Raw genomic sequence first — 14,012 nt, 5'->3', positions numbered from 1 at the left:
CAGCCCCCCAGTCAAAGTCAGGCTCTTTGACAACTGCTCGTTCACCAGGAAGCAATGAGTACCGTTGTGCGACCACAACTTGCAATCCCAAGTGCACCGAAACCGACAATCGTATATTGCTCTTTCTGTTAAAACCAATGCGTAAAGTGAAATCTGTTGTTGTGTATGCAGTCAGATGAATTCACAACTTGCATAAAATTCCACATGGCATCAGACTACGTTTTGCTTTTTTATGTCAGTTGTGATGAGAAACTACGCCAAACAGCCCAGTGAACACTGTTTTAGTTGCGCAAAATATTACCTCTAATAACACGTGCCCGGGCAAGGACGTCCGACGACAGTTGAACTTGGCCAAGAACAAACATAGAATCGTTTCCAAACAATCCTAAAAACAGACAAGTTAATGCAAACGTTTAATGATTATGCACATGTTTCTTGTTCTCACCTGTTCTGTACAAGGAGTTGGTTGCGTTGTTTCCACATATTTGAGAATTATTTGCAATGCAAGGCATTGAGCAACTTTGTTCAGTTGGCATCCAGCCATGACTTCCAAATGCCTTTCCACACCAGCATTCTTGGCCAAACTGAGAATGTATAATCAAAGCATGATAATATTTCGCAAATCTTTCAATTGTTTAACGAGAAAACTTTTCTCTTGCGTATTGCCTTTTACCCTTGTCTTTTTGTCTTGGGTTAATTTAATTTTGAATGATTTTTATATCGCTTGCAATCCTCGCAGGATTTAAGTTGACAAAAAGTTTACAAATTACTTGCCTGAAGCCCAAAGTACGCCGCTTCTTTAGCAAGGCACTTGCTCTTACAAACATCAACCGTTGCCCCGCGGATGGTTCCGTTTTCTTCGAGATCGCGCAAACCCGCAGTGTCGGCAAAGCAGCCAATGTAACCTGTTAAACCATCTATTATGCTGGAATTATTTTTAACACAATGCGTTGTTAGCCTACCACTGTGACAAGTGCTGAAGCCCATAAAAGCGTCTGGCGCGTCATCGAGGGTAAGATTTTCCACCAGGTCGTCTTCGAACACGTGATAGCAACGCTCGCTGACGTGCGGCTCTTTACTCCAAGGGACAAGTAGAGCGGGAACGAAACTCCATACAAGGCAGTCGGGTGTTTTTAAGCAGGCATCCTTATTTCAATAATATTTATGGTCGCTCGGTTTATACTTTGCATGCACAGCATCACTTTGGTTCGAATTATAACGAATATTTTAATATTTTACAGATAAAGAACCACCATCGCAAGGTGTAGATTTTCAAGTTAGTACTTACACAGCAGTATGTAAAAGTTTGACAATAATAAGTGTCAGAAAACAGAGTTATTGCATTCTAAAAGGTAGTAAATACTGTGGCATACCCGACACGAGTCTTTGTAGATCTTTCCGTCCAGTTCGGTTGCGTTAACTTCTCTACCTTTTAGCACCACGTCTCTCACGTTGTAGCATCCCCAACCAGAAAGAGCGTCACCTTAACACAGTTTAAATCAGATGCCGCTCCATTAGATAGGTGATGGATCAAGTAGAGAGTGTGTGAATATTGCTTGCCTGCCGTAATTGGAGACGTTTGCGGTTCCGGAGCTGTGGTTGAAATCGGTGTCGGTGTTGTCGGCATTGATATCGGAGTAGGCTTGGGAATAGTTGGCTCGCAATGCACAGTCAGTTCTGTAAATAGAATGGTTGTGCTGTTTTACTTATAATCAGCTAATCAAGTATGATGCATAGTAAATGTAAAGCAACGTATTAAGTCAATATTGCGAAACTAACAGAAGTTTCAAATTGAAGTCAGCTGATTTATTAACAATATTAAAAAATCGATTTCGCCTGGACGGGCATCCTCAGTTTCTGCAAATTCCAATTCGCAAGTAAACACAGAAAGCTATGCGGTAAATAAATCAAAGAATGAAATAAAATAAATAAAATGAATTAAAATAAAATAAAACTACTAAAGTACGAAATCAAGAAGTCCTGTGCTACTGCCTTCCCTGTGCACTACACGGCAATGGAAGGCGAGACTTCAGTGGCGCAAAGATAAGATTAGCAGAATGACACGACACGACACGCAACGCAACAACACCTCCTGCAGCACGAACTTACGCCGTAAAGACAACACATGAGAACGTAATAAGGGCGATGATAAAAACCAATGAACAGAAATATGTAATGAATTTTATTTACTCCACGTCACCGTACACTTTTGTTAGTCATTGTTATTGTTTGTATTTCATTGTTTTCACCTTTCTTCCCGGCACCTTGCAATTTCACTGTTTTCTTTCGTTGGTACCACTTCATTTAACATGTTGTTTTACCCACGTATATCGCTTTTAAGTCTCCCACTTCACCTACTTTCACCACACTATTTTATTACCTTCGTCTCCCCTCCCTTTCCTATTATTTAACGCTCCACTTATATTTTTGTATGCCCCGGATGTGCCGTGTGTCGGGAAGGCGCATCTTGATTGGTTGGTGTTTTAGTGTAACGAACGATTTCCCTAAAACGGGCGAGTCTTCTTCTGGGCGTCGCGTTATGAACATCTCAGTGTTGTGTGAGTCCAATAAGTTAAATCAGCCTGGGTTACTTTGGCTTTGTGGTGAGCCGTTATTGCAGGGTTCTGGGCAGTATCAGAATTAGGGAGGCAGTTTTGTGAAAAGTACCGAATTAGGTAGAAGGATTAATTGGGGGATAACATCGCCACCCAAAAACATCTAACCGCTTAATTGCAAAGCTGCCGAAATAATTCCGTAACAAATACGTCATGCATTACATCGGCGACAAACCGGTATTTGTGTTTATCAGATAAACGAGCTATTTATGCTTCTTGCAAAACTCTTATAAAATTTATAAAACACTTACTGTCGATGGGTTTCAGGACTTGCACACTTATTGCAGGTTCGGAGTAGTTTACAACGACGAAGTGAGACAGATTACGGCCGGGACATTCTTCAGAGGCAAATATTTCTCGCACTTCTAGTTCGCTGTTCGGTATCGTCCTAAAATACATATGGTAACAAAAGGAAATAGGTAAGAAAATGGTAAAGAAGCATGTTTCGTTGTTGTTGAAAACAGACCAATGAACTTGCTTCCGGAACCAAGATATTTCAGTGCACCAAAACTTTGCAGTAAAGTTTATTAACATTTATCCGTCTTACCAAACTGGTTTCGGAGAAAGTCTTCCAGGCGACAAGAAAATTTCATGTACACAGGCAAAGTGATCCACGCTTGGCTGTGAGGTAGAATTTGACACCACGTCTCCAAGCCCTACATAGGCGCTCGGGCATTCAATTCTCCAGTACCTGTTGACGGAATCTTCAGCGATGAGAGATAGTCCCGTTGGCAGAGTGACTCCATGACCTTGGATTGATCTATAAGTACAATATTGAAAGTAGATCTCAAATGCCCAAAGTTTCGCAATCCACTATCAATTGATAACCTGGCCAGTTCACTTGTGACGTTTGATTGTTGCTGATTATTTCCAGTTATGCTCGTGCCCAGAAGCCTCCACTCGTCTTCATAATACTCGTCGCCAACCGTCCACGTATCAAAAGTTGATCCCAAACTCGATTGTGAGGTGAGCAGTATTGAGTCGTATGCTGTTTTGTTCAAAAAAGCGAGGCGGGAATACTTTCCTGAAATAGAAAGTTTACGTTGCTTGAAACTGGGTGGATTTTAATATTGTGGAGCAAAATATCTGCCAACAAAGATACAAAAGACAGAAAAAAACAACTTTAACAAGTTTTTTTAATAATTTTGTATTGTCATATGCCAAGTTTGTATTGTACGTTCAATAGCGTTAGAACACTACCATTGCCTACCTGCTGCATTTGGGGCTGTGTGTTGATAAACTTGATCTAAAAATTCAACATACAAAACAAATTTCAACATACAAAACAACCGTGCTACTTAAACTTCAAGCAATAATCTATTAGAAATACATAATAAAATACGATAAAGTAACCAACATCGCAAAAAGGGTGTGCAATGCATGTAGACGATGTATATACCCGATCTACTCCGTCCACCCCATATCATACTGCAGTCGGTAAACCCAGTATAGGCCTGCTCTCCGACGGCAAAACTGTGCACTTGTTGTGTATCGAGCAACAACCAGGATTCATATATGAGCTTGCAGTGTGTGCCGTTGTACGACCACATTTTGCAGTCCTGGTTTCTTTTAGACTGGGCGTTTGCTACACAGCGCTTAAGACTTACGCCTGTGGGAAGGAAAGAATATTGAATTTAGATAATCTGACGCAGACATATTGCGAAAAAATGAAATGTTTACTCAATCCAACTTAAAATGTGGCAGTTATAGGCATTTGTCGAGCTGATGACGTTTTAAAACAAAAATTACCTTCTGTAATGTCATTGGTAAAGTTTCCTTTCAAGTAAAATCTTCCCAGAATGCACATTTCGTCATGACGACTGTTACCTAGGATTGGGGACATTTAATAGCAATGATCAATGCGAGGAACACAAGCACAAACCTGTTCGATAGACAGAATTTTTCAGGAAGCCTCCGCAATTGTCGGATGGTGTTTTCTCACATGCGCTATTGCATTCGGAGCCATTGGTCCAACTTTGGTTGTAAAGACCAAATCCGTTTCCACAACGGCATTCTTTATGGTTCTAAATATGTATTACATCTTACCGCTGCGTAAATTCCCAAAGCAATGATTTTCAACTTTTATATAACACCTGATATTTTTTACATTGCTTTAGTACTGAGAATTGAGACAGCGATCTAATTATACACAAAGTCAACCGTGTCAGTATTGTAAAGTCAAACCTGCAGTCCAGCATACGTGTATGCTTTGCATAACGTCAAGCAGAGCTTCAAGTCGCCGCGGTTCGATCTTAATCGTTGCAAGTCGCGCACTATGTTGTTGTCACTAAAACAGCCGACATAGCCTGCAAAACAGTTTTGCAACTTTTCATCTGGCATTGGACCAAATACATCATTACCATTCACTTATGCTCTTATTACCAATAATAACTACCCCAAACCTTTATTGCAGTTCATGAATCCAGTGTATGAGCCAGGCACGTAAGTCACGTTGGCAGCCTTAAACGCGGTTTGCGCTGATGTGTGGTAACACTGCGCTTTTCTGTACGGTTTCAGTGAATCCGGAAAGAAACTCCACGCCAAACAACCAGACTTGTTTCGACAGTCGTTCTGAAGAGTGGTCGCATTGTTTTTTAAATGACACTTTAACTTAACATAGTATAAAATCTAGCAGATTGCACAGACCTCACAATGGTATTTCAAGTCACCGAGAAAATCTGCCAAAACATTGATTGACTTTATCGCGAAGTCGTCGATTCCCCTGTAGCAGCCCCATCCTTCTATAGCCTCACCGAAAGCTGAGAAAAAAAAGTTTTAAAATTCTTTCCACGACAATGATTTACCGAGGTAATTTTGTTGGCAATTTGTTGGCCAATGCACTTGCTTTAGTTACGATGCTTCATATGTGATAACTGTTCTACTTACTAGCAGGCAAAACAATACGTCGATAATTGTGTGCAGCACTTCCAGAAAGTGTTGTTCTGTAACTGTAGGCGGAATCCGGTCTGGGTGATGGCCGTACTCTTTGACGGATCTGGTGAGTATGTTTAGTGCCTCCTTTTCCTACATGGGTAATGGTCCTTGTGTTTGTTCTGTGAGGATGTTTTCGGCCAGGTGGTCGAATAAGAGGTGCGGTTGGATTTCTCCTCTCGGTGTGTGAATGTCTTGTTTGGGAAGAGTTTGTGGTACGGATTCGCTGTCTTGATAACGGACTCAGCCGATTTAGGTTTGATATCTTATTCCGTAGAGACGCCGATCCGTTAACTATCAAAGAGGTCCAATTTTTTCCTCGAAAGATCTGAATTTTCGCTTGGCTTCCCATACCGCTCGTATTCAGCCATTGATTTCTGCTTGAATTTTGCGCACTCGCTACAGTTTGTCCACTAGGATTGAACCAACTGACATTCATGTGTCTTCTACTTTGCCCACTATCCATGCTCCGGTTGAACCTACTTTGCACACCACCGATGGTTTGCTTTTTTGTTGCGGTTTGTATACTGCCTGCGCTTTGTCCTCCACCACTTATAGAATGTGCACTTTGCAGATATTGTCCTCCATTCGTAGATTGCCCACTGCTTGAAGAATCTCCCCCGAAAGTAGATTGCCCGCTGCTTGAAGAAAGTCCTCCGCTCGTAGATTGCCCACTGCTTGAAGAATCTCCCCCGAAAGTAGATTGCCCACTGCTTGAAGAAAGTCCTTCGCTCGTAGATTGCCCGCTGCTTGAAAAAAGTCCTCCGCTTGTAGATTGCCCACTGCTTGAAGTAAGTCCTCCACTCGTAGATTGTCCACTGCTTGAAGAAAGTCCTCCGTTCGTAGATTGCCCACTGCTTGAAGAAAGTCCTCCTCTCGTAGATTGCCCACTGCTTGAAGAAAGTCCCCTGCTCGTAGATTGTCCACTGCTTGAAGAAAGTCTTCCGCTCGTAGATTGCCCACTGCTTGAAGAAAGTCCTCCGGTCGTAGATTGCCCACTGCTTGAAGAAAGTCCTCCGCTCGTAGATTGCCCACTGCTTGAAGAAAGTCCTCCGCTCGTAGATTGCCCACTGCTTGAAGTAAGTCCTCCACTCGTAGATTGTCCACTGCTTGAAGAAAGTCCTCCGCTCGTAGATTGCCCACTGCTTGAAGAAAGTCCTCCGCTCGTAGATTGCCCACTGCTTGAAGAATCTCCCTCGCCCGTAGATTGCCCACTGCTTGAAGAAAGTCCTCCGCTCGTAGATTGCCCACTGCTTGAAGAATCTCCCTCGCCCGTAGATTGCCCACTGCTTGAAGAAAGTCCTCCGCTCGTAGATTGCCCACTGCTTGAAGAAAGTCCTCCGCTCGTAGAATGTGCACTGATTGAAGAATGTCCTCCGATGCTTTGGCCAAACATACCTTGAGTTAAACCTGATAAATCACCTCCAAATCCCGCACCCATAAAATTATTTCCGAAAACGCCATAGTCGTATAACCCTGATTCTTTCATGGTTTGGGCTGCAAGCCTTTCTTTTTCTCTTTCGGCGGCAACATATTTAATTCGACTTTCCAACTTAGATTTGTAGTCCCTTATAGCTCTGCGCCACGCACGGTAACTAAAATTGTGCAAGTCAGTGCAGCGCGACGCCTTGTACCCCATTTCTGCAAGAGAGAATCGTTATTGCTTTTTCCTTTAAATGAAATTAAACATTTTTGCCTTCGTGAAGTTTAAGCCTGTAAACATTCGGCGGCGTGTTCTCCGAGGCGACGAAGAACATGGTTTGGTCAACAAAGCAATGTGGAATTGGATTGTAGAAAGTGGTTCCGACAAATGTTCTGCACAAACAAACTAGACATGATAAACTGTTATTTCTAGTTTGATAAATGCACTCTAGGCACTCACGCCAAGTTTTGTGGTCGAACTTGAATTAGGAAAACTCGATGTATGCATGCGTATTCGGTAGCGTTGGGTTCCAAAGTATTCATTGTTGTCACATCACCAAGGTAAAAATAGTCAGGTGGGCATACCATTCTATAAACAGAAAGCAAACAGAAAATCGCTTGAGATTTGGCTTGCAGTTGAATGCGGTACCTCCAAATATTTAATTTCGTTGCAAACTGGGGTTGATTGCTTGAATTCGAAAATCCAGACAATGTTGAAACTCTTTGAAAGGTAGTTGGGTGTGCAATGGCCCAACCTTTCGTTTTTCTGCAAAAGAACATATGATGCGCAGAGTGAGTACGTACAGCACAAATAGCCCTAAAACTATTCCCACCTGACAAGCCTCAAGGTAAAGTCTCTGACGGCATTGAGGCCACAAATCAACCATCCCTCCTCCAATGCAGACCGAGCGGGCAGACGAAACAGCAACGATTGGAAATATACGTCTTAATGAACATGGTAAACTAGTGAGATAGTTTTATTTAAACAACAATAGTCCAGATTAAACATGCGTGTTTTTAATGACAAAAACGTTTAACAACAATTATATATAATTTGTTGTAATGCCGGCAACTTGCACTAAATCCTGACATTTTCTTCGAAGCGCTAATTTTGCAGGACTAAAATTGCCTGCATAAGCGGTTTTCAATATTCACAACTGGCGTGCATTAAAAGAAACTTATTTTAACTGGCCGACCTTATACAAGTACGCAAACCCACATGTATCAAGCCCTCAAATTCTGACGTACTTGTTCTGTTGGTGTAGGTCACTAGGTGGACGACGTGGGACCGGGTTGCAATCACCGTTTTTGTTTCAAATGCAACCGATTGTTTCGTGAAGATATATTTACCTTGTTTCCAAAACATGATGTAAGTTTATGCATACCGTGCATTACCTGAACTTTTAAACATTAGTAAATCTGTCCACTTCAAAGACACGAAAACATTTTGCAGTTATTACGCACAAAAGGCGTATGGTATTCTTTATGCATTACTAAGGGCAAGAATAAGCGAGAAGAGAATACCTCCCGCAAAATCCACCAACGGGTTAAGTGCTGAAATATTGTGTCGGAAGTGGGATGGCGTGTGTATTAAACTTTTGTAGAAGTGAAAATCCGGCTGTTGGTTTGATGGCGCCGCCAACTCCCAAACTCCAAAGTGGGCTGTGCCATTAATCGGTTGGCTCCTTAAAAATTTTGAAATATATAAAATTAATGGTTGTCTTGGTTGTTGTTGCTTATTGGTTGGAACATGGCAGATGCAATAGTTGGTTTCGCCGCTTATCTAATAGTCTTCAAAGAAAAATACTTACCAAAGTTGGGTAAATGTTGAAATAGGCGAGACCAGCTCGTTTTGAACACAACGATGATCGGCAAAATGCGCAGGTTCGGTGATAGAAGTACTCGCCACATCTCCCACGTTCGTGTATCCGGAATGACAGCGAGCAGTCCAGAGAAGGGAGGTATTGTCTTGATTCCACGTTTGCACGAAGGAAAGTGGCTTTGAAAGAGCCTCCCCAGACTCATCTCTGTAGTATAAAAATTACCCGCATTAGACATTTAATGTTTAATTTACAAAAAGTGCCTTAACAAAAATTAAAAAGAAGAATTAAAAGTAAAGACTATTTTAAAGAAAAAACAATTCACACAAAAATGTCGCAATTACAATAGAATCAACAGGTTAAACGACAAAACTGAAAAAACAGAGAAAGGTCCAACTGACTTTGCCACAAAATATTCGGTTTGGGTTGGTTGACTCAATGCTGACATCCCATAATCACCCACGGAACAAAATCCCCCGGTGGTCTGAGGTTGTTGCCTCCAACTGGAAAACTGGTGATTCCCCATAAAACGTCCAGTCACAGACCATGAGCCATTGGCCAACTTCAAAAGCAACGCAGGTGCATTGATGCTTGCGAAGTATGTCACCTCTAAAACATATTTTAGGAAAGATTGACACCAAACTTATATATTTCCAAACCAGCCCAGAACAAATACCGCGCAACACAAGTGCATGATCGGTAATACGAAAAACACCATTATTCCTATTATTATCATTCCAAAAGTATTTCAATATTGTATTTGTCGAAAACAAATTTGCTTGGAAAAAATCGCACAAAGCAAAGAAACACATAAAGCGACTTTTATGGGTTTTTGTTGTCATTTACCTTGTTGCTTATTGCACCGACCAAACCCCACGAATGCTTGCTCGTTAGCCATAAACTTCGCCGTCTTGTTACGGGTCAAGTGCGAACGAAAATACAGTGAACAGTGGGTGGTGTTGAACGACCATAGCTCACAAACCATTGAGGCAATTTTTATGCATCCCTCACGACAGTTTCTAACAGATGTTTCTGCGCCAAATTATATCAGTTTCAATATCTTTACCTAATTGACAAGATTGAAAGACATAAAAGTACTTTCAGGAGACACGTCTTTATGTTACGTTCAACTTACCTGCGAACACCACGGCCGCATTTGCATCGTCATGGACCGCTTCCATTCTTCCCATAACGCACATTTCGTCTTGTCCGGTCAATCCTGAAATGTCGAAGCCCATCGTCGGGCAAACGCAAATTCAAACTATTTTCAAAATTAGTCCCGAACAGTTTTGTAAAGTAGGAAATAAACGTACCTGTGGCGACAACGTGAATGTGTTGGCTATCTCCGCAGTTGCTTTGAGGATATCCGAAGCAAGGTCTTGCGCAAAGGTGATCGTTAACTTTCCTTCCAAGTCCAAAGGCATCGCCACAAAAGCACTGCGACTGTTTCTGCGTTAAAATACCCACTCTTATCTGCGCATGGTTGCAATAATGTAAATACAACACTATATCTCTATTCGTTCCGCACGTTCTTGTACAAAATGCGTGAAGATGTCATTTAAAGACTGCTATATTTGTAGATTAATGGTATGCAATGAGCCATCTGCGTGTCGCTGAGAAGCTAAATGCGATAAAGAACAATAATATTTAATAACCAATGAGTTTTTTCTTACTGTAAATCCCACGTAGGTAAAGTTTTTTCCGTGGCAACCGTTTTTGCATCCAAGTTCGCTTGCTCCACGAAGTTTTTCGATTTGGTCGACGTCGGAAACGTTTGATTTCGGCACAACAACAAAACAGCCAATGGAACCTGAAATTAATTCATTCATTGCATCCTTCCATACGTCTGTCAGGCAACCAAGATATGTAATGGTGGTTTATTAGAAACATTGGCAACATATAAATGTAATTGTTCGATAGCAGTGCCATGAAAAACTAAAATCGGACCTTGTGGTAAAATATAGGTCGGTTGGCAAACAATAGATTGAATATTTTTTCGTTGATTCCATAAACAGGTCCAAAAAGTATCGTTTTCCGGGCAGTTCTTTACTACTTTCTTGGGGAACTGACAACTTACGCCAAGGCAGTAAATTTGCAACTACAATTAACAATCGACACAGTGACATGTAAAAACGTTGAAACCGCGACAAACACATGCCGCGTGAGTGTCAACATTAAACACGAATATAGCCTAAGCAATGCAGGACACATGGTTACCGTACCTACTCCACAAGTTTTGAAGCCAGTAACAGCTTGAAAGGCGTATCTGACGATCACGTCGGCTGCAGGCGTCGAACCGTTCGTTAAGAAGCAATTTGACACTTTCTTGAGAGGCCACGAAGGCAGGGGTTCTTCGATGGGTGCATACACGTTAATCTTCGGTATCATCCCCTTGTTGTAGAAATGTTTCGTGCTGAAGTTTTGCCCGGGATCAAAACTCCAAATCTTGCAATTTGGAGACCGCAGGCAGGCATTCTGTCAAGTGTGAGCAGTTGTATTCATATATGTTTGCGTTAAGTCTCTCTTTATTGTTGGCGTTGAACACGAGGATGGTAAAAAGTGTTATAAGCTCCCCACGTAGGAAACAAAAACCAAACGTGGAGAAAAAAAGTTATGACAAACCTGGCAAGATTTGACATCGTACTGAGTAAAATCTGCTTTATCTGGAGCTGGCTCACCCATAATGACTATGTCACGTTTCGTAAAACAACCCATAGCTTCGAAAACATACGACACTGAAAACAAGGAAAAGTTTGCTGAACAGCATAATCGAGTGCGGGTCAAAAAATAAATGTTTTTGTAGCCGTAAGGTACTTTCAATCTCTTTGGTTGATTTGTAGGCCTACGTATATATTTTTTGTTTATCAACGTTTTTGACAAAGCAGTTAGTTTTTGTTTGGTAATAGTGCATAAAGTATTCTTACCATTTCCGCCGCAAGCTTGTTTTGTTTTAAGACTTAAAAGGAAGAGGAACAAAACCTAAATAGGAAAGATAATATTTTTACGAAACAATATAATCTTGAATGAACGCTACTTCGACAAATATCTGCAACTAACCTGAATTTGCAAACCATACTGGACAATAAGCCTCATCTTCATACGATTCCAAACTTTTACAGTCACAATTTTTATTACAACCACTAGCCCTAATACCCTGTAATTCGTTGTTGTGTTTTTCTCTGGTTTTGTACCGTTTCTCTGGTTTGCAGTTTAAAACAATAATCTCGTTTGCTGTAATTAAATGAACTTTATTTGCAAAATAATGTTTTGTCAAACCACCAAGGCTTGTCACTGCGTGTAGCGCCTGATCTTTTTGCTGCCTGAAGCTACAGCATCACAGAAGTTTTGACATTCGTATGCTGTTCCACGTTTGTGCGAATTCGCCAGGATATTCCCAGGGTGTTGCGGCATTTCCACTGTTGGTAAGCAAGGGGCATCCATTCAAGAACCACGTTCTATCGCAGGAAGACGCCGCATGTGATATGCTTATACATGACATGATGAATGCAGCTTCGGAGAAAACATCCGACAGTCAGAGGTATCCTTATTACGCCACATGCCGACGAAACGGAACAAACAACTTCGTTTCCAGCTAAGCGAAGGGCACTTTCTCACCGAATAACACGAATACCTTGAACAAGTCATCTCTATGTCTAACTGTCAGACTTCCATCCAAGTTTTCTCATGTGCAAACTGATGCGTCATATTTTTTGTTAGCGCGAATAAAATAGGCGAAAGGGTTATCTCACCTAAGTCATGATAAGATGAACTTTTATTTCTTCAACTGGACGCAAAACTACAAATGTATACGTACTTAAAACTACGAGCTTTAAATTCCAACTTTTATATCTGTGCAAAGCCGAGTACATTTCAGACGTTTTCACTTGGATTCATGGGTTTGACTTCCTCCTATCGTGGTGTTTTTACATCCTTTGTTGCCAAAACCTAATCTCTCGCGTAGATTAACGTGAAGCGGAAAAAGGTTTGTTTTCGCTTCTCAGGGCGAAAAACTTCATTTTGCAGAAAGATTTACGACCCTGCAAATGACTGCATGATTTTTGCGGGTAACTTTTTCTGTTGTTTCAATGCGGTATGTCGCAACGGTCGTGTGTCGTACCAAAACACAAACTACAAGCACTACAACTTACAGTGGGTGTAATTGAAATGCAAGTCAAACAATTTCACGGTTTGCTTCTTTTCTTGTGTAACTGGGGTCGTTTCACCTGATACCTGTTTTTGACTCAATGGTAGCGGAATGATGTAAACTTCGGCTTTGTCATTTTAAATTAGGACTGTTTGTCGTGTCAATGTCAGATCAAGAATTTTGGGACTGTTCAACAAACAACTTGCTTCCTGTAGAAACAGGATAAGGATTTTAATACAGCCATTTTGAGTGCAACAGGTAAAAAGTATGGAATGTGTGAGTAAAATGATGTAACAAAGAAGCTGTAAAACTAGTTTAACAGAAAAAGTGGAAATTCGTCCCCCGCCCCCCCGCAATATAATCGCTTACGACCTTACTGCAATCGCTTACGACCTTATTGCAACCGGCTGTGCTTGCTAAAGTGCATTTTGCTGCGTCAGTTGTTCATCATTAATCGCGTGTTAACAAATACTTTCGGCTTCGGTACTTATTGATGGCATATACGTATTTCAAGGATTTAATGTTTTTTCAAAATAACATTTGCCCAATCGGGGGGCCCAACTCGTGTCCCGCGGATCATATGCGGTCCAATGAGTGGCCGGCAACACCACTTCCGAAATGACGTAACATAACTACTATAGGGGTGTGTTGTCTTCCGTATTTTGGCGACTAATATATCCATGTTATTCAATGCGCGTCAATATTTGCAGCGATAAGCACAACTGGACGGCCAGGATTGTAGGAAGTCATCACGTGCGGTGGCAATTTCGGGTGATGCCACCAACATAAACGCTCTGTCAAGTATCTCGCGAGGTAATTTGCAAACCGCATACCGGTATTGTCCACGATTGGAAGTGCCCAACGCTAAATCAAAAATAAACGGAAAAACATTTTTGTACTGTGCCATGGATTATAGACTTTAGGGATCGTAGTAACAAAATCGGAAATAACCAAAAAATCTTTGTGATAAATCAGCATAGCCGAAAGAGCCGAACCGGTGCCTCTAAACATGTATCGTAACCAAACAAAGACAAAGTACGATTGCAACTTCAGCGAAATGCTGCAATGTTTAACTACCCG

General features: G+C 41.4%; 1 long non-coding RNA gene across 1 annotated transcript; it reads right to left on the bottom strand.

Moving 5' to 3' along the window:
- Positions 1-4: 4 nt before the first annotated feature.
- Positions 5-552, bottom strand: LOC145903942 (uncharacterized). The gene is made up of 3 exons (XR_014402701.1): positions 446-552; positions 302-385; positions 5-125 (listed from the first exon to the last, which is right to left on the bottom strand). It is a non-coding gene; the product is annotated as an uncharacterized LOC145903942 (long non-coding RNA).
- Positions 553-14,012: the final 13,460 nt, after the last annotated feature.

This window comes from Ascidia mentula, chromosome 5 (assembly GCF_947561715.1).
Source record: "Ascidia mentula chromosome 5, kaAscMent1.1, whole genome shotgun sequence".
Lineage (NCBI taxonomy): Eukaryota > Metazoa > Chordata > Ascidiacea > Phlebobranchia > Ascidiidae > Ascidia > Ascidia mentula.
Note: the sequence above shows the minus strand (reverse complement) of the source record. Positions and strands in the feature narration are given on the sequence as shown.